The sequence below is a fragment of the Vombatus ursinus genome, unplaced genomic scaffold (genome assembly GCF_900497805.2).
Source record: "Vombatus ursinus unplaced genomic scaffold, bare-nosed wombat genome assembly UNPS02014874.1, whole genome shotgun sequence".
Taxonomy (NCBI): Eukaryota; Metazoa; Chordata; class Mammalia; order Diprotodontia; family Vombatidae; genus Vombatus; species Vombatus ursinus.
This window is the reverse complement of record NW_020954652.1, coordinates 12,253,706-12,273,620: the sequence shown is the minus strand read 5'-3', so window position 1 is coordinate 12,273,620 and position 19,915 is coordinate 12,253,706.

Below are 19,915 nucleotides of genomic sequence, written 5' to 3'. Positions count from 1 at the left end.
GATGGGAATGTGTCTCAGAGGGATGAAAGGTCTAAATTAAGTGAGAAAATATGCAAAATAGGAGCCTAGAGTCCAGTCTTGAACATTTTCAGCAGCCTGGCTCAGTGGGCCTAGCACAAACGGGAACAGCGACAGCCAAGAGTTTAATGAAGCTCAAAGGCTGAGACACCATTGTTTGGGCACTTGGTTTCCTCCTTTTACCAGTGCAAATGACTATAATCTACAAAATGGACCAGTGTATACATATTGGAATGTGCAAAAAGGAAAGAAACATATGAATACCAGGCAACAATGGCATACTAAAGAATTTGAATTTTGGAGTTAAAGGAACTACTTTCAAATTATAGGCTCTGCAACTTAATACCAATCAAGCACACAATCAACAAGTATTTGTTAATCATCTATGTATGCCCGCACTATACTAGGTGCTGGCAAAGAAAAAAATGAAATGGCCCCTGCCGTCAAGGAGTTTACACTCCAAAAGGTGGGAAATGTATGCACATATGAGTAAATATAAAGTATATACATGGTAAAACACAAAGTAATTTCAGGATGACACTAACAGCTGGTAGATGGTGTTCAGAAATGGTAATTGAGCTGAGATGTGATTCTAAGAGTGATTCTAAGAAATACAAGTGAAGAGGAAGTACATTTTGTCCATGGGGGATAGCCTGTGCAAAGGTCAGGAGGTAGGAGATGAATTGTTATATATGGAGAGTATCTAGTAGGTCAGTTTGACTGGATTGTGGATTGCATGAAGGAGAATAATGCATAAATCAGTCTGGAAAGGTATGTCAGAGACAGACTGTGAAAGGCTTTAAATGCCAGGCAGAGGGGTTGACATATTATCATGGAGATAACAAGGAACAACTAGAGCTTTTTAAAGGGGCCTGGGGGTAGAGGTTATGAGGTCAGACTTGTGCTTCAGGTACATCATTAGGCAATCTGTAATTATCAATGAAACAATTCTTGTCCTCAAGCAACTGACATTCCATTGGGGGGTGGGGGGGGCCACATATCCATAAGTATCCAAAATATTGGTGAATATTGAGTAATCAATCTCCACCAATGAGAGGAGTCTTAGGCAAATGGGCTTTGAGCTGCAAGGTTATCTCTATCTATCTATCTATCTGTCTGTCTGTCTGTCTGTCTTTCTGTCTCTCTGTCTGCCTCTCTCTCTCCATCTGTCTGTTGGTCTGTCTCTCTATCTAGCTATCCGTCTGTCTCTATTTGTCTCTGTCCATCTATCTGTCTCTCTATTTCTCTCTCTCCATCTGTCTCCCTATCTGTCTATCTGTCTATCTATCTATCTATCTACTTATACAAATGGACTTTGAGCTGCAAGATGTATATATATGTGTGTGTGTGTGTGTGTGTGTGTGTGTGTGTATACACACATAGGTACACACAGTAAATGCAATGCAATTTTCTAGGAGAGATGTTACCTTATGGGGGAGATCAGAAAAATTCATGTAAGAAATGACGCTTGAGTTGGATTTCAAAGGAAGCTAGGAATGATTCTAAAATATGAAAGTGAGGTGGGAGTGTTTCTAGGCAAGGGAAATAGTCTAAGCCATGGCAGAGAAATAGCAGGTGAAGTGTCCTGTGTAAGGAGCAGCAAGAAAGCCTGTTTGTCTGGACCATAGAATGCTTGGAAGGAAGTAAAAGCAAAATAAAACTTGAAAGGTAAATTGGAGCCTAGTCGTAAAGGGCTTTGGATACCAAACTGATAAGTCTCTATTTGACTCCTAGAGGGAGTCACTGGTGTGGATGGTGAGATGTAGGGGGTGGGAGGGGTTGTCAGACAAGTTCTAATAATATCACTTTGGTGGCCTTGGGGAGCATGGATTGGATGGCAGGAAGGCCAATTGTGACAGTCTAGGTAAGAGGTGATGAGAGATTGACCAAGATGGCAAGTAGAGAGAAGGGGACTGGATTGCTAAGGTGTTGAACAAGTTAAATTGAAGACTGGACAACTCATTGAGTATGTGGAGTGTGGGAGAGGGAGTGCAAAGCATAACTCCAAGGATGCAAACCATGGGAGACTAGTAATGATTGTCTCCTTGATAGTAATGGGGAAGAATGGTGGTGTCCTTGAGAATAACAGAGAAACTCAGAAGAGCGATGGGATTTAGGGAAAGGACAACGAGTTCTATTTTGGTCATGTTGAGTTTTAGAGGCCTATAGAATATCCATATGTCACTGCCAGCTTCAAACATAAGAGATTATGATTTTGTGATCTGTAGTTACACCTCACAAATTCAGACCAGCTGCGGCAGGGGACTGACTAGTCTGAACTAGTGAAAAGTCCAAGTTGTAGAATATTTCTAGTCTTCTTAGTTCATGGGTTGAAATAGATGACCTTCAAGGACCCTTCTAGTTATATATATCTTCCATGGGTTTCTATTATTATAGCCTCTCACTGAAATTTCTCAATCCAAGCTGACCCTTGTCACCTTTTTTTTTCTGAGAGCACCAGACATTTGGGTTCCCCATGTTTTCCTTAATCACAGCCACTACCTGTTGAAAAAGGCAGTTGGTATCATGGAAAATACTGTACTTGTAGGCACATACCTGGGTTTGACTCCCCACTGATTAGTTGTGTGACCCTGGACATCTCCCTTGAGGACCAAATGGAGTGGTGCTTGTCAGAAGGGTTTTTAAAGTCTTTTTTTTAAGTACAAAGTATATTCTTTCCAGGAAAAGATAGACTTCTATTAAGTTCAACCACAGTCTCTCTCTCCTTCTCCAGTCTTCTCCTTATCCCTTCCCTATCCTCTCCCCCCTTCCCCTCTCCTCTTCTCTCTCCTTTCCTCCCTCTCCTCCCCTCTCCTCTCTTCTCCTCTCCTCTCTCTTCTCCTCTTTCCTCTCCTCACCTTTCCTCCACTCCCCTCTGCTCTCCCCACTCCTTTCTCCTCTTCTCTCCTTCCTACTCTCTTTTCCTCTCTCCTCTCCTCCCTCTCCTCCTGTCTCCTCCACTCTCCTCTCCTCTTCTCTCCTCTTCTCTTTGTTTAAATGACTTGTAAATTATTAATGGCTTCAGTTATTTTTAGCTTTTTTTTTCTTTTTAAAGGCTCAGTCTCCTTTAGTCTCTTCTCTTTTTTGAAGTCCTATTTTTTTTGCAGCAGGATATTTTTTAATAAGTTGCTGCTCATGTTTTCCCTAAATGAGACTCCATTGCTTCCTAGTTAATAAGTATAGATGATAAGATAGTCTCTCCCCCCAATGCCTTCCCTTTTCATCTCTTCTTTTCTCTCCTCTTCTATTTTTCAAACTGTTAATAGAATGGGAAAACTAATTAGGAAAATCTATATCCCTTCCTCTTCCCCCACCCCAAATTAATCTTTCTTTTCACTAAAATCCTGGTGATTCTTTGAATCAACAAAGGACCAAAGTAAGATTCTTCTTTATTAAGATAGGTATTTTACCTGTGATTACATATAGGAGAGACAAAAGGTACAAATATAAGCATATTCGGAACATATACAAAATGAAAATTGGTTTGGCGAGGGAGAACATAAGTAGCGGGAGAGAACTAGAAAAGTTTTGTGGAGAAGGTAACGTGTTTAATCTGAAGAAAACCAAGATTTTAAAGAGATAGTGATGAGGAAGGAGAACAATCCAGGCATGGAGGTCATGACACAGAGGTGCTGATAAAACATCATGTGTGAGGAAGAGCAAGGGAACAGAATGGACTTCAGAAAAACCTGGAAAGACTTGTATGGTCTGATGCTGAGTGAAGTGAGCAGAACCAGGAAAATGCTGTACACAGTAACAGCCACGTTGTGCAATGACTAATATTGACAGACTTAACCCTTCTCAGCAAAGCAAGGATCTAAGATATCTCCAAAGGTCTCATGGTGGAAAATGCTATCCACATCCAAAGAAAGAACTATGGAGTTTGAATGCAGATCGAAGCATACTATTTGCTATTTTTTTTTCTTCTGTTGTGATTTATTTCTTCTTTCTGGTGGTTCCTCCTATTTGGTTCTAGTTCTTACTTATAATATCACTAATGTGAAAATATGTTTAATAGGAATGTATATGTATAGCCTATATCAGATTGTGTGTTGTCTTGGGGAGGGAGGTGTGGAGGGAGGGGGAGAAAAATTTAAAAACTCAAAAGCTTATGGAAGTGATTGTTGATAAATCAGAATAAATTAATTTAAAAAAAGAGAACAGAATGGCCCACCAGTAGTTTGTCAAATGGAGTAATGCAGGGGTGGGGAACCTACAACCTTGAGGTCACATGTGGCCCTCTAGGTCCTCAAGTGTGGTCATTTGAATTCACAGAACATGTTTGGATTTGGTCAAAGTGCCACACTTGAGGACCTAGAGAGCTACATGTGGCCTTGAGGCTGCAGGTTCCCCACCCCTGGAGTAATTTGTATGCAAGCTGGAATCACAGGAAGAGGCCTGGTTGTGAAGTGCTTTAAATGTCAGAGACATCTATATTTGACCCTAGCAGTAATAGGGAGCCACCATAGTTTACTGAGGAGGGGAATGACATGGTTAAGATCTACACTTGAGAAAAATCACTGTAGTGGCTGGATGATGCATTGGAATGGGGAGAGGCTTGAGGCAGAGAGACCAGAAAGAAAACTGTTCCAATGGTCCTGGTGAAGGGCATGAGGGTCTAAACTAGGGTGATGGCTGTGTGAGTGGAAAGGAGATTGATGTGAGAACTATTATAAGGGATGATAGGGGGCTTAGTGCATACAGCACTGAACCTAGACACAGGAAGCCCTGAGATCAAAGCTGACCTCAGATATTTATAAGCTGTTTGATGATTCTGGATGTTACTTGACATCTGTCTACCTCAGTTTCCTCATTTACAAAATGTAGATAATAATAGTGACTATCTCCCAGGGTTGTTGTGATAGGAAATGCTTATAAAGTGCTTTGTAAACCTTAAAGTGCTATATAATGCAAAATATTATCATCACAAAGTTAGAAATAATAAAATCTGGCAACTGATTGGCTATGTGAAAAGTTGCCAATGACACTGGCACACACATAGTACCCGATTTATAGAAATTATTGAATAAGTGTTTCTCTGTTAGTGGTTAATTGAGCATTGTGAGTGAAAAAAAAAAACAACAACGAGGTTAGGGGTAGGTTAGGGATTGCCAAAATTGGGGGAGTTTCTGTCCCAATCTAGTTGGGGAGGGTACAACAGGTCCTTCTGGTCCGTTAATAATTTATAAGTTGAAGAAAGTCAAAGTACATTGGGGTGTGGGGTGGCATGGGAGTGGGGAGATCCAATCTGATTTTTAAAGTGCTGACTTCTGATAAGAAGCACTATGTCGTAGTGAATAAAGAGCGAGCCTCAAAATGAGAAAGATCTGGATTCAAATCCAACCTCTGACACACAGTTGACTTTTTTGACCCTGGAGAAGTCACTTTACTTCTGAATTTCCTGGATAATCCTCTGACTAAATGAAGTTGATAACCTGCATTAGAGAGACTTTCCTCCCCTGGGAGGAAATTGTGGATTACATCAATGAAATCACATGTCTAGTCTTTATACCCATGCTTTCTTCCGTCTTCCCATCCTACCCCCACCCACCACCCCAGCTTTCTGATATAGTGATTTATAGACAGATATTGTAGTGAATCGTGGTGACTAATGAGATCTTACTACAAAGTGGAATTTTATATAACATGTAATGTATGTAATTCATGTAATTTGTCTTTCCTTAATTATTTGGTTTATTTCACATTTACAGTACTTTTAGACAACAAGAAAATTGGCCCTACTCATTTGACACAGCCCTTTTTCATGTGCAAACCATCTATGCCAAGCACACCACTGTATGATACGAATGAATCTACCAATCACTTCAATTCAATACAGTTAAAAACACCAGCAAAATCTTATTGATACTGAGTACCTGTGAGATGATGGGAGGGATTCAAAGATTTCTACATAAGACTCAATTCACATCTTCATAGAGTGTACAGTCTAGTAATTAGGCAAGTGGAAGAAAGCATGCTTGGGGACAAGGGCTTATGTTTTCATTGAGAGAGACAAATCAGCATCTACTCTGCAAGTGATAATCTTAGTGAGTTGCCTGGGGAACTTACACATAAAATGATTTGACCAGAATCACACAGAATGTTTCAGAAATAGAATTTGAACCCTGGTTTTCTTGGCTTTGAAGTTGTCTGACTATTCACTATATCAGACTGCCCTTGTTTGGATATAGGCTTTTATGGTGAAAAAATAAAGCCTTTGATCTGGTCCCCAGCTCCAAGATGGTTTACAAATTTGTTGGAGGAATATCACCCCATCCATGTATCAGTTTATAAGCAGTAATTACCACTCTTTTCTAAGGGCAGAACTATAATGGTACATAAAATTTAACTAAAGAGGCATTGACTTTGATGGACCCACATCACCAGTGGGAAAAAAATAGCCTGTTCAGACTTGATGTATAAATAGTAGGAGCTAACCAAAAGGATCACTTTCATCATTCAGTTTGATCTGCTCTTTTCAGGGTCACTCATTCTGGTTCAGGTTCCTGTCTTAAATTGCCTCTATTTATTTTTCTGTTCCTTGATCTTTTCCTTGAGTAGCTCACAGCCCAATTTTCTCCAAATTGTTAGTCTAAACTTTTCCCTTTCTCTTTCAGACCATAATCTCATGAGACTTAAATAATTCTCTTTATCCATGTACAACCAGCCCTCAGTTACCTAGGGATGCATTTTCTGGTTTGTGGATTAGCCATCCCTTTCACTTTTATCTCCTGCTATCTGCCCTATTGCCATTTCACTAATCATTTAGCATCTCCAGAGGTCTAGTAGGTAGAGGGAGGAAAGGAATAAATCAATTCTGTGTCTTATTAGCAGCTCTCCTAAATGTTAAGGTTGAAGCCAGCAGCTAAAGTGAGATTTTGGATTGTGTGTCTTCTTCCTTTATCTATGTTATCCTTCCCCCAGATTAGCATGGAGAATCAGAAGGGGGCTCAGTTCTAACATTCATTTCAGCATCATCTGGAGGTTTGTTTCAGATCTCTTTCTTTACAAGTAATTCTCTTCTCTATAGATTTGAGTAATTTTCACAAGGTTTGACTTTTCAAGAGCAGTAAGGATATGCATGTGAAGTAAGGATTATTAATACATTTTACTCACAGATCTCAAAGAACTTTGCAAACACCTCTGTTTTTGTAACATTCATTTTGTGGAAGGTGTGTATGAATTAGTATGCTGATGAGCAGGAAAATAAGGATACTTTAGGTAACTGTGCTTTTATTAAGAAATGAACTTCTGAATACTAGTTTTGTCATCAATACAGAAATCCTCACAATGGCAGGCTAGATTACGTTGTGTTTCGTCACTGCCATTAGCCATTGAGCTTACTAAGAGAAATCGCTTTTTACCTTTCACCTGATGATTGTGGAAGCTACTTAGAGAATCACCAGGCATTTTCTAAGAGACCTGGCCCACAATTATCCTTTCCTTACAGCTGTGATTCTCTTAATCTAAGATCTCCAAATGTGTTCTTCTCTTTAAACATGTTAGTAACTGTATTTTAGTCTAATTGGTTTCTTTACAATCAATACAAAATCTATAGGCTTGTAAAGGAAATCAAGTAGATTGAAATACGGTTATTAAAATACCATTATTATGAATTTAAAAACATTATTCTGAAAAGGGGTTCCTAGACTAAACCAGATTACCAAAGAGGTCTAGGACACAAAAAAGATTCAGAGCCCCTACCTTGGAGGATTCTTTTTGAATCAGCAGTTTCTTAAAAGGGATGCTGAAATTTTCCCTCTAGTAACAAACAAAAAAAAAATAGCTTCTGTTGGATTATGCTGACTGATGGAAGCCAGTTGTAATTTACATAATGTTGTATTAAGGACTTGTATTGTCTCATTTGAGTCTTACATGCACCTGAGGGCACACACATACACTCTTGGGTGGTAGGTAGTATGGGTATTATTATCTTAGAATTACAAATGGGGAAAACTAAGAATCAGAGGGGTCAGAAGACTTGGCCAGGTTCACTCAGCTAATGTGTCAAAATCAGGCTTTAAATTCAGTTGCCTGATTTTAAACTAGACACTCCAGCTACTATGCCACAGTGCTTCTGATGCAAAGGTATAATTAGCTTGGAGGTGACTAGAACTTTGTCCCAGGGTTGAAAAATGTAGAGGCTGTAAAATTTAGAGAGTACAAAAATTTAATATATGAAATCATTTAGCAGAGTTGAAGGAAGTGAGGGAAGTAATTAATAGCTTAGAAGTCAACTGAGAAAATGGGAAGACGGAGCTTAAGCTCCAGGTGGCTGCAAATCGGAGCATATTTGCTCCCTCCCTTTAGATCCCCATCCCCAAAACAAAACAAAACACAACAAAACAAAACAGAAACTTATTCAGTTTCATCCCTCACCCCCATATTTCCTCTTCCCTGTCTCTTTTCTAGGCTGACCAACGTCCTTCAGGTGATAATAATCCCACCTTCCCTTTCTTGCTGACCAGTTCAGAAAAGACCACTTTCACACAATCTACTCCCAATAAAGTCACTTTCCAGGTCTGTTGAAAAAGAAGTGTGATTAAATCTTAAAGTCCAGTGCACATTAGCCTTGAAAGACCAATCCCACAAATCATGGAAAGGATGGCACTACCCTCAGCAGTAATAGGAAAGTTTGGAAAACGGATGATTTGGGGGGAAATTCTGTTTTGGATATGTTAAATTTGAGACACCTACCAAATTTCAATTTTTCTGCCCTTGGGCATGAATTTGGTAATAATGGCAAGTTAAGACATCTAAAAAATCTCAGTGATTTTGGCAGCTTGCTGCCTAAATTAGTCATTCGGGATGATGAATTCACAACAAGACGTCTTACCAAATACGTACAAACTGGGACTGGATCTCTTGCTATGTCCTTGGTAAATGAGACTGTTTCATTGCCAGGTGACACAACTTGGTCAAATCTGGCTGTGGAAGGCCTTGACTTTCTTTGAGTAGTGTAGGCCTCACCACCTTAAAAGATGACTAGAGAGTGGGTGGCTTAGTACAATATGGGATGGTCACATGCTCTGAGAAAGATTAAAACATGACCATGCAGATCTGATTCGCCCAGATCAGTGATGGATTGTAAAAAGCCAGCAATAGTTAAGGACTGTTTAGTTTGGTTTGGTAATATGCCCCCTATTACCCAGACTAAGCCCCATATACTTTCTTATTTCCTTGATCCGGCATTTTTACATTATTATTTAATTATTTTTATATAGTACTTATAGATATATATGTATTACTTTTTATATATTAGGTTATGTTGACTGATTTACTTATGTATATTACATTAATACTTTGTAGCACTTCAAGGAAAGGTTTTTAAGTACTGAATGCTCTTTGTAATTTCCTTCCCCAATGGTCTCAGCATATCACATCTCCATTGGTATGGCACAGCTGTCAATTTTCCACGATATTGTGACAAGATCAGCCTTTGCACTTTTGGTTCTGTTTTGAATACTGTAATTTTAACTAAATTGCCACTTAGCCTTTGGATCTCCCCAGCTTTGTGAAATTGGCACATCTTCCTTTTCTTTTTCAGCTAATAGAATCAACTTTTGCCATATCTTCGGTTTAATAGAATCTTCTTTGTAATGTAGCATTCTCATCTTTGTGACACAAATTTGATTAGCACAGTCAATACCATCTACATTTCTTTCTTGCTTTGGAATAGCTGCAATTTTAAGTCTTCCTTGTCCTAAAATCAAATATCATACCTTTCCAGAGGCTTTTTTGGGTAGCAATAGAAAATCTATGCCCTTGGGCAAAAATTTCAGAAAGGGTTCTCTTATCATTTGTTAATTGTGAAATAGTATTTTCAAATATCCCACGATGGCAGGACTTCTTGGGTGAAAAGGAATCAGCTGGCAGAGACTATCTCCCTTGTTCTGACTATAGCTTGCATTCTATTGTGTTTTTCTTTGTTTCAATTTCCCTGTTAGACTGAGGCCAGGTGTGCAACAATAGCAGTGGATCAGAAGGAGAAGCATCTAGGGGTTGGAAGAGGAGAAAGTGAGAGAGTGACCCTGGGATGGGTGGCCCGCTGTTTTGCTTCTGCCTCAACCGGTCTGCATGAATTCTTCTTTACACATCCTTTTTTTTTTTTAAAGATATTACCTTTTTAATCCCCTTAAAAGTGAACACAGAGATACCTCTTTTAATTGAATTAAAGGCACTTCCAATCTTAGTTTGATTACCATAAGAGACTAAGTCCCTAAGTTTCAGGGAATCTAGCTCCATCCCTGAAATTGATTATCTTTTTTTTAAAAGGAAGACTAGACTAGGCCTTATTTCAGTCAAGAACACTTGTCATACGATTGTATCTTAATATTTTATGATATAATTGAGGAAGCCATATGCTTAAACAATAGGTATCTTTGATTATTTTCTGGATCCACAATTTTCCCTATAAACTCAAGTCCACGATATTTTACATATTTCTCCTTTCAATATTTTTCTATGTCTCAAAACTATTAAGATAATAATTTTTTTATGAGTTTGAATCTCTCAGCTGAGGATTAAACTGGGAGATCAAAAAGACATTAAGAGAAAAAAAATCTACACTTTGGTTTGAAACACACAAAAGTCACAAGTTACTTTGAACCTGATATTTTTTCCCTTCGGTAAGTTAGTTATTTTTTCTTGACTAAAAACATACTTATTTGATTTTTGCCTATACTCCCTGTTGGGAGGCTGGCACTTCGATTGAGTTGGATAAAATGTAAAAGGACTCTTTTTTTACACCTTTATTGAAGCTAGAGGTTCTCTAAGTGTAGTCTGGGGAACTCTTGTGGTCTGTAAGACCCTTTCAGGAGGTCTAAGAGGTTAAAACTTTTCATATAATAATACTAAGACATTTTAATTTCTAAAATAGTAAACATTGATAGATATAGCCCACATAAACAAATGCACTTTTTTGGGGGGAGTCCTCGATACTTTTTTGAGAACATAAGGGGATTCTGAGACCAAAATAGTCTAAAAACTGCTGATTTAAATCAAAATAAATCTATAAGCCATGAGAAACTCATGCCACTACTTTTTTCTATAAATATTTTATTTGCAACATTGTTACCTTTCTTTGCTTATAATATTCACTGGAGCTAGAGTATTCCATCTATAGAAGCAAAAAGGATGGAGGTATGTATCTAGCACTTAACACAATGCCTGGTACACGACAGACATTTGATAAATGTTTATTGATTGATTGATTGGTGGATTGATAAAGGAGACCAGCCAGAATGGTGAGAAACCTTGAAACCATCTCATGGGAAGACTGGTCAAAAGCATTGAGGATGTTTATTCTAGAGAAAAGAACTGATGGAGGAAAACATAGAGTCATAATTATCGTGGGGTGACTGGGGCATTGTCCCAGCATGTCAGATTGATGGTACTAACAATCCTTTAGTGGTGTAGGAACAATGGACCTGTGCACATATATAGAAAATAAAAGCAGCTAAAATAGGAAGCTATCAGATGTTAGGGTATGGTAAATTTTCCCGCCGCCTTGAGCAGTATTTTGTAGTTTCCATTTCCCCACCCATGAGCAGTATTTCCCTACCTCTCAACTGATGGAAGTGCCACTTACTCCAGATTGTGGTACTCTTTTGAATGAAAAATTCCTAGTCACACCTCTAACTAGATGGCCCATGGAGCCCCTTCCAGCTCTAAATCAATGTTCCCACGATTCTCTGATAGTGGTCTTAAGGCCCTTGAAATACCATTATGTGGAAGAGGAATTATGGTCATTCTGCTTGGCATTTTAAAGGCAAATTAAGACAAATGGGCAGAAATTATTGGCAAATTGATTTCAGCTTAATATAAGAAAGACCTTTCTAATAATTAGAGCTGCCTCCGAAAGGAATGATCACCTCAAATGGTAACGGATTCCTTATTATTTCAAAGTGTTCAAGCAAAGGTTGGATGACCCACTCTCAGAGATGTCATTGAGGAGATTCCAGGAAAGGATTGGAGTAGTTGATCCCTCAAGTGCTTTCCAGTTCAGAGTCTGCTACATGGACAAAGTTTACAGGCCAAGGTCATGCCTCATCAGGCCACAGGAATGTGGGAAAAGAGATATGTTCTTCTTATGATACACGTGATTCAAGTGTGAATCTTTATTTAAAACAATTATTGATATCTTTTTTTTTACATTGCCTAAATTTTCCCCAGTTTCTCTCCTCCTCTACCCTCCCAGTAAGCAGTCATCATTTATAACAAAGATTTATTTTAAGAAAAAGAAAAGAAAAAAAATAAACAAACCAATCAATTCATTTTAAACAAGCCTGATAATTGTGTGATATTTCTCTTGCCTCTGCAAAGAATAGGGGAAGCTACCTGCTTAGATCCCTTCTTTGAGACCATGCTTCTTTTTTGTAATTCTGTAATACTCGCTTTCATTTATTATACAGTTGTTGTAAACTTTCCGTTTACACTGTTGCAGCCAATGTGCAAGTTGTTTTCCTGGCTGCTCTTACTTCACTTTCATCTGTTCAGTTGAGTCTTTCAATGCTTTTCTGTAGTCATCATATCCATCATTTCTTATAACACAGAAATATTCCATTATATTAATACATCACACCATGTTTAGCCATTTCCAATTAGAGGGCATCTACTTTGTTTCTGGTTCTTTATTACCACAAAAAGTGTTGCTATGAATATTTTAGCATATATGAGGGTTTTCTTCTTATTATTAACCCTTGGAATATATACCTAGTGGTGAAAGCTCTAAGTCAAAGTACATAGACATTTTAGTCACTTTATTTGCATAATTCTAAACTGCTTTCCCAAATAATTGCACTGAAGTATGACTCTTTTTGATGTAGTAAATTTAACATGTAAAACCAAACCTCAACAGTGCTGTCTTCTAAAGAGAAGGGGCAGCTCCATGAGTTGCCTTAGGCAGTGAAGCATAGCATACATTTCATTCTCTTGCATCGGTAACCTTGGTTCTGAATGGGAAATGCTACCAGAAGGCAGCAGCGATCTTTTCACAGCTGGGGCTGTACCGAGAAAGGGGAGGCAGGCTGTTGGGGGTGGTGATAGCGAAACGATGACAGCTGGTAGGGCAGGTATTAGGTGAGCTTCTAGGGGAGAGGGCTGAGATCACAAAATCAATGAAACAGAACAGATACCAGACATCTAACCAAATATATGCAGGAGACGGGTGTTAGATAAAGTTATAGAGAACAAAAAGTAGGGAAGGAATTTTTTGTTTAACAAATGTACTTGGGAAACCTGTTTAGCAGTAGGGTGGGAAGTGAATTTTGGATCCACATATCACACCATGTGCCATAGTGAATTCCAGCTGAATGATAGAAACAAACAAAAAAGCTATTTGAAAAAAATATAAAATAAAGAACTAGAAAGTAGCTCTGACAATATAGTCTTTGTTACTTAAGAAGACCTGTGATCTTGTTGATGGGAATATTCGATCTGATGATACACATCACAGCCCATCTAACATTTCTTAGCCAATGTAATTCTTGTTGATGTCTTCCTGAAAAGATCAACCTAACATACTAGAGGCCTTTTCTGGATTTAAAAAAAAATCTACAGGTACCAGTGTATGGGATCTGATATATCTCACTCTTATGGTATAACCAGCCTACCTCATCTTTTCTGATCATACATTTCCTGAATACTGAGTGGCAGAATGTGGTGGTGGTCATGGTGGTGAGGGGAGTAGAGATCCAATCTTGGATTCAGGAAGACATAGGTTCAAAGTGTACCTTTACCACATAGACATCCCAGCATCCCAGAATCTCTCTAGGCAAGTTCCTGAACTATGTAGTAGAGTGAGATTCCCACATTGATACCACAAAGTAATATGTGTTATGGGGTATTCCAATGCCCCCACAATAACACCTATATGTGTTACATATTGGGTCTAGATGCAAAGTGAGCTAGAGTCAACACCCATATTGTATAGGACTTGCAACCTCCCACCTCCTACTTCTGTGGTTCATCTTTTGTACTCAAATAGGAACAAAATGACATCACGATATTGGGGTCAAAGTGCGATATATTTGACTATGGTTGATTAGACCAATACGAGCTCTGAAAGCTCTACCACAGGTTGAGCACAAATAGGCCATTTGAACATTTGGGTTGGAGAAGTCTTTAGATTTGCATAGCTCTCATTTCTTTTGAGTTTCTGTGATTCTGCTTTGCTCATAGAGCACAATGCCTTCTTTTTTTAAGTTAAAAAATTTTCGTATATAGATTTTATATATTATATATATATATATGCATATATATTATACATATTTGGAGGCAATCAGGGTTAAGTGACTTGCCCAGGGTCATACAGCTACTAAATGTCTGAGGCTGGATTTACACTCAAGTGCTCCTTACTCAGAGACTTGTGCTCTATCTACTGTGCCATGCTGGGCATTCCTGTGTCAGTGCCTCTCATGCCTCATACTTTATACCAAAATTCTTCAGAGAGACATTGAGAGTGTCCTCATATCACTTCTTTTGTCCTCTGTGTGTGAGCACTACTTCCTCCTTAGGCATGGAGATACTGTACTTCTCTCTAGGTTTTGGTTTACTCCTCCAACCTGCTCACATTTTGAGTCTAAGTTCCAGCCACCACCACAGATTTATAGCTGTTTGCATAATTCACTTAAGCCCCAGGGGGGACCCTGATGAGAGAAAAATATTCCCTCTACTCAGTTTTCGAGCTCTTAAGCCCCTCTCCAATATGTTTTCTATCTACCAGCCACTCACAATAATGACACTTTTAGATCTTAAACAATTTATATAATAATGTAATTTAAATCATAACCATTTCTATTATAATAATAATATGCTTAATAGTAGGAAAACAGAAATGTAATAAGTACTTATCTATTACAATATATAAATAATGAAATATGTTATATTGCATATATAAACTCAGATAAGTTCTTCCATTAATGCACTAAAAAACAATGATAAAGAATTGACATACATTTAGGGCAACCTGGCAAGAAAACGTATAAGGGAGGAAAAACCACGTGCTTAGGGCAACTCACAACTCAGGGTTGTAGGTTTCAATGTCGTCAGTCCATTCAGGAGCATCTGCACTACATCAAATACCTTTTCTGTTCATTGTGTGATTGTGGATCACCATCCTTCAGCTAGGAAATTTTTCTTCTCTTCTCTAAGGGAACCGAGCCTTTACAGATGTAGCAATTGATTATAACCCTTAAAAGGGTTAAACCCATATAAAGGCATGTAGAAAGTATTAACTCTTAATGTGATCGTTTAAGTCAGACAATGTCTAAGCTCTTCCAACTGGCTATGTCTGGCCTAGCCCAACCATTTCATGCATCTTACCAGGAGGCTACACTGTCCAAACAAAATGAAGTTTGCTGCCATATCACAAGAAAGTTATTGAATTTTTTTGTCCAACAGCAGCTTGGGCTTTAGTTATTCAGAGCAATTAGCTTATTTATCTAATTACAACTCCACATATGCCTACTGACATTAGTTCTTATAGATACCGATATCTTATAGATAGCATGGTCCTGTGGAAAGACCGCCAGCTCTGAAATCAGAGGAACTAAATCCAAATCCTCTACTTTCTACCGTGGTGACCCTGGGGGAAAAGAGAAAAACCACTCAACCTCCGTGGTCCTCAATTTCCTCATGTATAAAATGATGTGATTGGATTAGATGGCTTCTGAACCAACTCCCAGTTCTTGACCTATGATCTTAAGAATACCTCCAAACAAATTTACAGTGGAAAACAGTCATGTGTCTTCAAGCAAGGCATGCAATCTTTCTGAACCAGAGTCTCCTCATCTGTAGAATGAGATTGGGCTAGATAGATGGCTTTGGAATGCTGTTCCTATTGAAGTGAATTCAATCAACATTTATTACCCACCTACTACCTACAAGGCACTGTATTAGGTTCCGGGAGTACAAAAACAAAATAGCCTTGTCCTCAAGAAGCTTACACTTAGATTTGTATAGCTCTAGCAGTTTTTTGATATTGAGAGCCTGTGAATACAATGTCAGTGCCTTTCAGTTCATTGTGGGATCTTCTTTAAATCCTTCTCTCTGTGAAATCCTCCTTTCTACAACCTTCTCTGGTATGCATTGCTAGTTGCTGCAGGTGTCATCTTGTTTTGAATTCCTGTATTGAACAGAATCCTAGAGATTCTGATGTCCTCTTTGGTATGTTGTATAAATACAGCTTGCTGTAGTAGCTTACATTTTCTTGGGCTAACTTCCAGAACTCCTGCCTCCACTCATGCATGATTATACATGCATGTTCTTTTCCTTGGTTACATATTCCCTCCTCCATTTTTTCTAATTATAAACCTGTCTGGTTGGATGAATTGAGACCACATATTAATAATTACTTAATCAAGTTTTATAGTCGATAACAGCTTGCTATAGGATTGCTTTGATTAAAAGGAAAATTAACACTCACTACTTTGATTAGGATTATAATCATCAATTACTTCTATATCGCTACTGCCTTTTCTGAAATTAATAGTTGTGTCATGTCTGTGGCATTCAAGTAAATACAATCCAGTTAAGGTGGTTTGAACCCCTACTCTGTACATACAGTTAGCTGTATTAGTCCTTGAGGGAGATATTCAGATGAATGGGAAATTGTCCCTGTCCTACAGGATCTTGTAAAGGAAATGTACATAAATCACTAAAATATCACTTAGAGGGGCAGCTACGTGGTGCAATAGATAGAGCACTGGCCCTGAAGTCAGGAGGACCTAAGTTCAACTCCGGCCTCAGACCAAACACTTGACACTTACTGGCTGTGTGACCCTGGGCAAGTCACTTAACCCCAATTGCCTAAAATAAATAAATAAATAAATAAAAATAACATTAAAATAAAAAAAAACTATTTAGAATATGATAATTTTATAAAAGATGTATAAAGTTCTGTGAAAGTTTCATGGAAAGGGACAAGTCCTGATGGATAATTATAGGGAGGTAAATGTTGTCTCAATATAAGGAAAAGCTATCTGAAAATGTGGAGAACTGAGTTTCTTCCTACTGGAGAAGTTCAAACATAGACCGTATAATCAATAGTTTAAGATATCATAGAAGAAATACATGCTTCTGTTAGGGAATTAAACAAAATGATTACAATGTCCTTTCCCATTCTGAGTGTATATTACTCTGTTTCTAGCAAGGGGGCATCTGAAGAGGCCTCACATAGTATTGCTGCTTATACTAAGGTGGTGAACTCTCTGCCCAGGAAAATGTCCTGTTTCCACAGTTTCTACTATCATCTCTATGCTGATGACCTCCAAATTTATATCATTAGTCCCTAATCTTTGGTCTGGACACAATATCCAAATACCACCTGAATATTCTACTTAGATGCCTAAAAAGCGTTTTAGATGCAAGAAGGAAACTGAAAACATTATATTTGCCCCCAAACCTACCTGTCTCACTTTCCCTAATGGCACCACCATTTCCTTCCCAATTTCCTTGGTGGTATCACTAGTCTCCCAGATTCCTAGGTTACAAACTTTGGATTCATTTTGATTTTATCCCTGTCTTTACCCTCCCACATCTACCTTGTGAACCTTCCTCAGAAATATACCTCAAATTCTTCCCATCCTTCTGATTTTTGAATTGTATTGAATACAGTGTGATCCTACAACTTATTGTCTATTTTTTTCCCAAAACTGCTATGAGACAGATGGCACTCTGCAATAAAAACTACCCTTACCAGGCTATCGATTCCGACCGAGAAATCTACAACTCTGAGCAATGGCTAAAGGACAGGTGGAAAGTGCATTTTCAGTACTCCCACAAATTCATGGAATTACTTGGCCCTAGTGAAAATAGGGGCAAGCAGTAATGTTATTATTGTAAATGTTTGAATTCCAACACTGTTAGGATCCCAGCATGCTTCTGGTCAAGGTCCCCTATTTTGTTTGCTTCAGGAAAGAATAAAAGCCTCTCAATTTATGAGGCTCAGGAAGCAGACTGACACCAAACCCTTCATATGTCTTAAAACAGTTGTTTTAAAGACAGAATTTGCTTAATATCCTATAGTAGAGGCTATTGTAGGCTATTAGACTATGTATTATAATATACTATATTATACACACACACACACACACACACACACACACATATATATATATATACTAATTAGTAATAGACAACTTAAACATCTATATAGGTAGAGAGAGCTTCCATGGATTCCCAAGTGTAAAGGCTTTTAGTCTATCTTGTTATTCTCTTTAAAATACTTTTAAAAAATACATTTAAGAGAATCATATCCTTATCCCCAGATTATGTCACCTTGGACAGCAATAAACATATGCAAGAAATGATCAGGTCTTCAAGAAAACAATATTTTATCACTGTTAAAGTACTTTGGCCTAATCTTAGCCTAAATCACTTCAGTATGCAAGCTATGGAATCCAATAGGCCCTGGAGGATAGTAACATGGAACCACAGGCCCCTTGTTGCACATGCCAATCACCTTCTGACTATTCCCAGTTGGTTTCACCCACAACAAAGCCTTTCAAAAACTTTTGTCAAGGCATTTCCTTGTCCAAAAGTCCCACATAGGTCCAACCTTCCTGTCCATTGAACTTCCTTTTTAGACACTATGTTTACTTTTCTTTATGCTTTCTCATTAGGGTTAGAGACTGAATCATGGAATCCATTTAACCTTATTTGCTTCTTAAAATTCGGCAAATGCAGATTATATTTTATTTGTTTTAAAGCAATCATTAGGCCATGAAATACATGATCAATCCCCATCTGTCATTCTCAGTTTGATGATCACACACAAAATAACAAACACCCTCTTTAAAAGCAAAAATTCTGGTATGTGCATCTGGTAGTGAAAAGACTTATGCCCTCCTCCCAGTTTAAGGTTCATGAATTCTAGTTGTTGAGAATAAGAAAAGGATATAGAATTTCTGTGTTTTAATAAATGAGTGTTCTATATTTCATTCCATCATAGCAATTTGTGATATTTCAAAAGCATTCAGTTAGTATGCAGAGCTGAAAGAAATAAGCCTTTCTCTTAGCCATTACCACCATTTGAAGTTCAGAGTGATTTCCTATTTTGAATGGACTTGTTTTAGAAAAACAAATAAATAAAATGGTACCACCACTTCAATTTTGACTTATAAGCGCTGAAGAGTTTCAGATCTAATGCTGGAAGAGACCTCAGAAGTCAGTTGTTCCAACCCTTTAACTTTTACAGATGAGAAAACTGAGGTTCTTGCCCAAGGTTGCACAAATGATAAATGACAGACTCAGGATTTGAACCCAGATCTTTTCAGTGTCTCATACTGCTTCAGTACTATTATTAGAGGTTATCTTAATCTATAATGCAAAGGGCTTGAGTCTGATGGGAGAGTATATTTTATATATATGTATTTATATATTATGCATACATGCATGTATATATGTATTTATATATTATACATATATGCATGTATATATGTATATGTGTGTCCGTGTATATATAAACATGCATCTACATATGTATATATGTCTGTGTGTATATTTGTATAGATATCTATAGCTATAGCTTTATCTATATATCTGTCTAGTTGGATGGTGGTGTCAGCATTTAAATATTAATGATGAAAGAGAAGCTGAAAGCTTAGCAAGTAAATAACAAGCAAGAAAAAGTCAAACAGTTGGTATAGTGCAGGGATGGGACCTGAGGTCCTCAAGTGTGGCCCTTTAACTGATTCCAAACGTCACAGAACAAATCCTTTTATTTTTCTGAGAAGTTTGGATTCAGTCAAAGAGCCGAATCTGAGAACCTAGCGGGTTGTAGGTAGCCTCGAGGCAGCAGGTTCCCCACCCCTGCTGAACTGAGGGATGAAAACAGGCACTGGGCATTCTGTGCCCAGTAGGCGAAAGAAAAGACTGGATCATTCTTCCATTCAGA